The following is a 7069-nucleotide window of genomic DNA, read 5'->3' as shown; positions in this document are numbered from 1 at the left end:
GGATTCTCCCTTGAGTGCTACAGCTCTAATTCTGGAGGGTGGGTTTCCAGCACCACAAAAATCTTCTGCCGTGTACTGAGTCATAGCTCGGCTTCTCCAACAAGACCTAGACATCACCCCTTTTGGGGGTGGGGGGATCTTCCTCTTTCTCTCTAAGTCCTGGAGAGGACTTTTCCCTGGGTGTTCTATTTCAGCGCAGGTGTGGCACTCTTTCTTGGTGTTTATGTCAGCACTGGGGGAAGGGTTTCCCTTAGGCACCCTGTCTCAGCTATGCAGTAGAGGGATTTTCTTTGGGTGCTATATTTCGGCCCTGGTGAGGATGCTTCTTTTGGTGCTATAACTCAGTACTAGGAGGGGTGCTTTTCCTTAGGTGTTCTTTCTAAGCCCTGAAGAGTATCTTTTCTCTGGGGCTGTATCACAGCCCTGCTGAGGATGGGAGAGACACATTATATCTGCACTTGTAAAAGAGGTCATTGGTACGAAGGCACAAGACAGGCAATAATCCTTGTCTCACAAAAACTAGACTTGACGGTATTCCACCTTACCCCAGTCTTCAACTGATTAGAGTTTCCCTTAATCTTTCTGTGCTTTGGTTTTCTTATTTATAACAATGAGGATGATAATCCCACCTAGTTCACAGGGCTCTGCAAAGGATTAAGTGAGTTAATACATGTAAAACATTTAGAGGGGTCCCTGGGTGGCTCAGCGGTTTAGAGCCTGCCTTTGGCCCAGGGCGTGGTCCTGGGGTTCTGGGGTCGAGTCCCACATCGGGCTCCCTGATTGGAGCCTGCTTCTCCCTCTGCCTGTGTCTCTGCCTCTCTCTCTCTCTCTCTCTCTCTCTCTCTCTCTGTATGTGCCTCTCATGAATAAATAAATAAATATTAAAAAATAAAAAATAAAACATTTAGAATAGTCACCGGCAGCTAGTAAATGCTGGATAAAATGTCTTCGCACTCTTCTATTGTGGGAAATGCAAATTGCATGAAAAATTCTTTCTTGTGGTTTTGTTCAAATAACAGGGGGCATAGTTTTGGTTATTCTTGACTGATAACAGCTTAAAGATAACCTTTTTTTTTTTTAAGATAACCTATACTTGGTCCTTATCCCCCGACATTGAAAAGCACCCCTCTCAACCAGGCACCTAGGTGGACATATTTGATCTCTCTGTGTTTGGGGACTTAAATTTTTAAACTACCCTACCCTTCACCATCTATGTGCGGCATTAGGTAAGTGGTAATCAATATTTGTTAATGATTAGTTTAAAGTATAAAGAGACCCCTACACACACACACACACACACACACACACACACGTGCACACATGTAAATGATTTCCCCTAATGAGGGTTGACACAGAATGGATTACACTTCTTCAATAGGTAACCACGTGTTTGGTGATGAGAGTCACTCATTCCCCAAACATTTTGATTAATCATGGTGGTATCATGTTTGGCTTTGGACAACACTTTGTATTTTTCACTTCTTCCTCATTCCACTTAGATTGGATTAAAATTAAGTTGCATTTCTGAGAACAGATCATGTCTTGGTGAATGGTAAATTTTTGCCGCATGATGAAAATTTATTTTAATGACACAAATGCATGATTTTATTTTTTAATTTTTGTTTATTGATGATAGTCACACACACAGAGAGAGAGGCAGAGACACAGGCAGAGGGAGAAGCAGACTCCATGCACTGGGAGCCCGACGTGGGATTCGATCCAGGATCGCGCCCTGGGCCAAAGGCAGGCGCCAAACCGCTGTGCCACCCAGGGATCCCCTCAAATGCATGATTTTAGACACATATGCAGACTTTCCGACTCTGCAATGGTTGCATTGTTATCATTAATGGAATATGTTGATTGATTTTTTTCAGGGAACGATGACTGATGAAACAGATGAGTTTGCCGCAGGGCTTGAAAACAAAATGAAAAGTCCTAGAGAACCCAACAGTACTTTGTCATCTAAGAGAAGGTAGAGTATGGCCTTGCTATTAATGAAATAGGAAGGAAGAAGGTAATTATGTCTTTGGGAAATAGATATAAGCATGTTTGGAAGTAGAAGGGAAAGTATCTAATAGCTGCAACCATTTGGAGTTGCTGCAAGGGTTAGTAGGACGAAGCAGGTCTCTGGGGCAGTAGGAGATGCTGGGCTCAATGGGACGATGGGCCTGCACTCACTCTCTGCACATCCTCACCTCCTGTTCATCCTCTAACCCAGTGCGGTCTGGCTTCTGCCTCCTCTGCTCCACTAAAACTGTCCTTGTCAACCCCCTGGTGTCTGCTGCATGTTGTCTTTAACTTCTCAGCAGTATTTGACACAGTCATTCACTCAATCCTCCATGAAAACCTTCTGAGGCTTCCAGAAACCAAATTTTCCTCATTTCTTCCCCCTTACTGGCACTCTTTTTCATTCTACTTTTCTGGTTGTTTCTTTTCATTCCCATCACTGAATATTTTGTAGGGCCAGTAATCCAGATCCTGGGCCTTCTTCCCTTGAATATACTCTCTCTCTAGATGATCCCACATAGACTTGGAACTTTAAATATGACTATGTGTATTTCAACAAACTCCCAAATGGATACCTCTAGATTACAACTTGCTCCTGAACTCCAGACTCAAATTCAAATGGGTACATGGTATCTCCACTGGCATGTCTAAGAGAATTTAAAACTCGACCCATTCCATGTGTTTAAACTGAACTCCTGACCTCCCTCCCTTGCACACACCTTCTCTACATACAACACTGTCTATTTTGGCTTTTGGTGTTATATCTAAGAAATTATTGGGACACCTGTGTGGCTTAGTCGGTTGAGTGTCTGGCTCTTGGTGCTGGCTCAGGCCATGATCTCATGAGTTGTAGGATCGAGCCCTGCATTGCGCTCCATGCTTCCTGATTCTTTCCCTCTGCCCCTACTCTGCTCTCTCTAATGAATAGATAAATCTTTTAAAATAGAGAGAATTTTTTGTCAAGTCCAATGTCATGAAGCATTCCCCCCATGTTTTCTTTCTTTCTTTTTTTTAAATTTATTTTTTATCGGTGTTCAATTTGCCAACATATAGAGTAACACCCAGTGCTCATCCCATCAAGTGCCTCCCACAGTGCCTGTCACCCAGTCACCCCCACCCCCCGCCCACCTCCCTTTCTACCACCCCTTGTTCATTTCCCAGAGTTAGGAGTCTCTCATCCCCATGTTTTCTTTCAAGAGTTTTATACTTTTAGGTCTTACATGTAGGTCTTTAATGCATTTTGAGTTAATCTTTATTTATTGTGTAAGATAAGGGCCCAATTTAATTCTTTTTTGTGTGGGTATCCAGTTTTTCCAGTACCATTAAAATTTTTTTAAAAGTAAGCTCTACACCCAGTATGGGGCTTGAATTCATGACCTTGAGATCAAGAGTCACATGCTCTACTAACTGAGCCAGCCAGGTGCCCCCCCACCCCACCCAATAACATTTTTTGAAGACTCCTTTCCTCATTGAGTGGTCTTGGCATTCTTATAGAAGAGCATTTGACCATATATACAAGGATTTATTTCTAGAATCTCTACTCTTTTCTATTGGTCTATTTGTGTATCTTTTGCCAGTACCACACTTACTGAAACTTTGTAATACATTTGACAATCAGGAACGTGAGTCTTCCAGTTTTATTCTTCCCTTTCAAAATAGTTTTGGCTACTCAGTGTCTCTTGAGATTCCATATGAATTTTAGCATGCATTTTTCTATTTCTGCACAAATTGCCATGGCAATTTTGATAAGGATTGAACTGTATAGATTACTTTGGGCAGTATAACCATCTTACCAATATTAAATCTTCCAACCCATGGACATAGATGTCTTCCCATTTATTTGTGTCATCTTAATTTTTTTGGCAATTTTTCAAAGTAAACTCTGTAACAAACATGGGGCTACAACTCATGACCGCTAGATCAAGAGCCACTTGCTCTACTGATGGAGCCAGCCAGGTGCCCCATTTCAGCAGTATTTTATTGTTTCCAATGTACAAGCCTTTCACCTTTTTGTTAGATTTATTTCTAAGTATTTTATTTATTTTATTTTTTATTATTTTTTTTAGTATTTTATTTTTTAAAAAAGAATTTATTTATTTGACAGAGAGAGAGAGAGAGAGAGAGAGAGCACAGGAGCAGGGGGAGGGGCAGAGGGAGATGGAAAGGAAGAGAGACTCTCCAGCAGACTCCCTGCTGAGCATGGAGTACAATGTGGGGCTTGATCCCAGGACCCTGAGATCATGACACGTGCTGAAACCAAGAGTTGGATGGTTAACTGACTGAGCCACCTAGGCACCCTCTAAGTATTTTATTCTTTCATTTTTAAATAAAACAGTCTTTAATTTTTATTTATATAGCTGTCTCTAAATAAAGGCTTGTACTTTATTTTTTAATTTAAATTCAATTTGTCAACATATAGTACATCTTTAGTTTCAGATGTAATGTTCAATAATTCATCAGTTACATATAACACCCAGTGCTTATCACATCACATGCCCTCCTTCATGCCCATCACCCACTTACCCCATCCCCCCCATCCACCTCCCCCTTCAGTGACCCTCAGTTTGTTTCCCAGAGTTAAGAGTCTCTCATGGTTTGTCTTCTCTGATCTCTCCCCATTCAGTTCCCCTCCTTCCTTTATGGTCCTTTGCAGTATTACGCATATGAATGAAAACCATGTAATTGTCTTTCTCTGATTGACTTATTTTACTCAGCATGATACCCTCCAGTTCCATCTACATTGATGTAAATGGTAGGTATTCATCCTTTCTGATGGCTGATGTGATATCTTACATCTTTGTTATCCATTTATCTGTTGAAGGGCATCTCAGCTTCTTCCACAGTTTGCCTATTGTGGACATTGCTGCTATGAACATTGGAGGGCAGGTGCCCTTCATTTCAATACATCTGTGTCTTTGGGGTAAATACCCAGTCATGTAATTGCTAGGTTTTGGGTAGTCATTTTTAACTTCTTGAGGAACCTCTGCACTATTTTCCAGAGTGGCTGCACCAGCTTGCCCTCCCACCAACAGTGGAAGAGGATTCCCCTTTCTCCATGTCCTCACCAACATTTGTTGTTTTCTCTCTTGAATTTTAGCCATTCTCACCCGTGTAAAGTGGTATCTCATTGTGGTCTTGATTTATATTTCCCTGATGACAAGTGATGTGGAGCATTTTTTCATATGCCTGTTGGCCACATGTAGCTCTTCTTTGGAGAAAGATCTGTTGATTACTTCTGCCCATTTCTTGACTGGATTGTTTGTATTTTTGGGTATTGAGTTTGCTAAGTTCTTTATTGATCTTGGATACTAGCCCTTTATCTGATACGTCATTTGCAAATATTTTCTCCCATTCTGTAGGTGGCCTTTTAGTTTTGTTGACTGTTTCCATTGTTGTGCAGAAGCTTTTTATCTTGATGAAGTCCCAATAGTTCATTTTTGCTTTTGTTTCCCTTGCCTTTAGATATGTGTCTTGTAAAAAGTTGCTGTAGTTGAGGTCAAAAGGTTGCTGCCTGTGTCTAGGATTTTGATGGATTCCTGTCTCACATTTAGGTCTTTTGTCCATTTGTACTTTATTCTTTTTGATGCTATTATAAATGGAATTGTTTTCTTCATTTCCATTTCAGATTTTTCATTGTTAGTGTACAGAAATGAAACTTATTTTATGTATTGATTTAGTGTTCTGCAACTTTCCATAAAGATTCACTTTATACCCATGCACATTGTAAGCTCCTTTTTGTATCCCCCACACTGTCTTGCACAGCATAGGTGTTTTAGGCACCTTTTGCTTAATGACATTTCTGTTTATTTTCAGGTTTAAAAAAAGATTCACAACCTTAAGAAGTTATTGGAAAAAGTAATTCTCACCATCTTCACAACAAAGTTAATTACAGCAGAAACTTAACCCGTTATCACAACTATCTCTGAGAAACAAGGATAAGTTTGCTGTGCTGTAGAGTGGTGCTGGATATAACTGGTTTCCTAGAATGTGGCACTCAAGGGAATTGCCTTCCAGAGGTTAAGAAAAAGCAATGGAGCTTTTTATAGTTGTGATTCTCCATCAGTAAAGTTTGGCTTTGGCCCTAAGAATATCCTTTGAAATGATAGTTTGCTTTCTTATTTGTTTTCCCACTTGAGGAAGGGTATGGTGTTAACTCTCTAGATGAAATCCTACTATAGTCCTGGTATCTGCAGCAGGTCATGTTGCTGGCACTGGCAACTGTCTTCTTTCACTACCATTGTCCTCTGCCACACCTTAGCTCCTCACGATTCTTTGCCTGGGGAGATGAATTGAACATTTCATTTATTCAATCATTTATTCATTTATGAGAGCGAGCGAGAGAGAGAGAGAGAGAGAGAGAGAGAGAGAGAGAATGTGCATGTGCAGACCTGAGAGAGCAGGGTGGGGGAAGGGCAGAGGGAGTGGCAGAGAATTTCATGTGCACTCCATGCTGACTGCAGAGCCCAATGCAGGGCTTGATCTCATGACCTTGAGATCATGACCTGAGCTGCAACCAAGAGCCAGATGCTCAACCGACTGAGGCATCCAAGTGCCCTTCAAACCTTCATTCTTGAATGGTTTGACCATTAGATGTTCTGTCTCAGGTTATTATAATTATCCTTTGACTTTTTTCAACTTCATTGACAAATAAAGTGTAAGATATTTAAAGTGTACATCATGATGATGCAATATACATGCGCTGTCCATAGACTTTAATCACAAAACATGGGAGTATCCAGAAGCTCTCTAGACATATCAGACATACTCTTCCATAGCTCTTTTGTAGTAGGAACTCAATTTTCTTTGATAGTCAGGTTCAGTCACCCCAGTTGGTAGAGTACAGCCCTTCTTTGCCTGTTAATTGAGAGGTCTGGGGAGTCCAAAGTGGTCAGCTGGAAGTCTCAACTTCCTATTCAATGGAGTAATTGTTTTAGCCCCTGGTGAAAGCATTTATTTCTTTAGAATGAAGACTTCTAGCCCAGAAGAGCTAGAGCTCTTGTCGTGGGGACAGGAAGCAAAAATTTCATATGGTTTTGCTAGGGGTAATAGGAGAGGCACTCCC

The 7069-nt window shown here is 41.0% G+C and overlaps 1 long non-coding RNA gene across 1 annotated transcript; it reads left to right on the top strand.

The window, feature by feature from the left end:
* Nucleotides 1-1016: 1016 nt before the first annotated feature.
* Nucleotides 1017-6107, top strand: LOC140596181 (uncharacterized). Its single transcript, XR_011998201.1, has 2 exons — nucleotides 1017-1972; nucleotides 5821-6107. It is a non-coding gene; the product is annotated as an uncharacterized lncRNA (long non-coding RNA).
* The last annotated feature ends 962 nt before the right edge of the window (nucleotides 6108-7069 follow it).

The sequence above is a fragment of the Vulpes vulpes genome, chromosome X (genome assembly GCF_048418805.1).
Source record: "Vulpes vulpes isolate BD-2025 chromosome X, VulVul3, whole genome shotgun sequence".
Classification (NCBI taxonomy): domain Eukaryota; kingdom Metazoa; phylum Chordata; class Mammalia; order Carnivora; family Canidae; genus Vulpes; species Vulpes vulpes.
The sequence above is the reverse complement of the archived record's forward strand: the minus strand, read 5'-3'. Positions and strand labels throughout refer to the sequence as shown.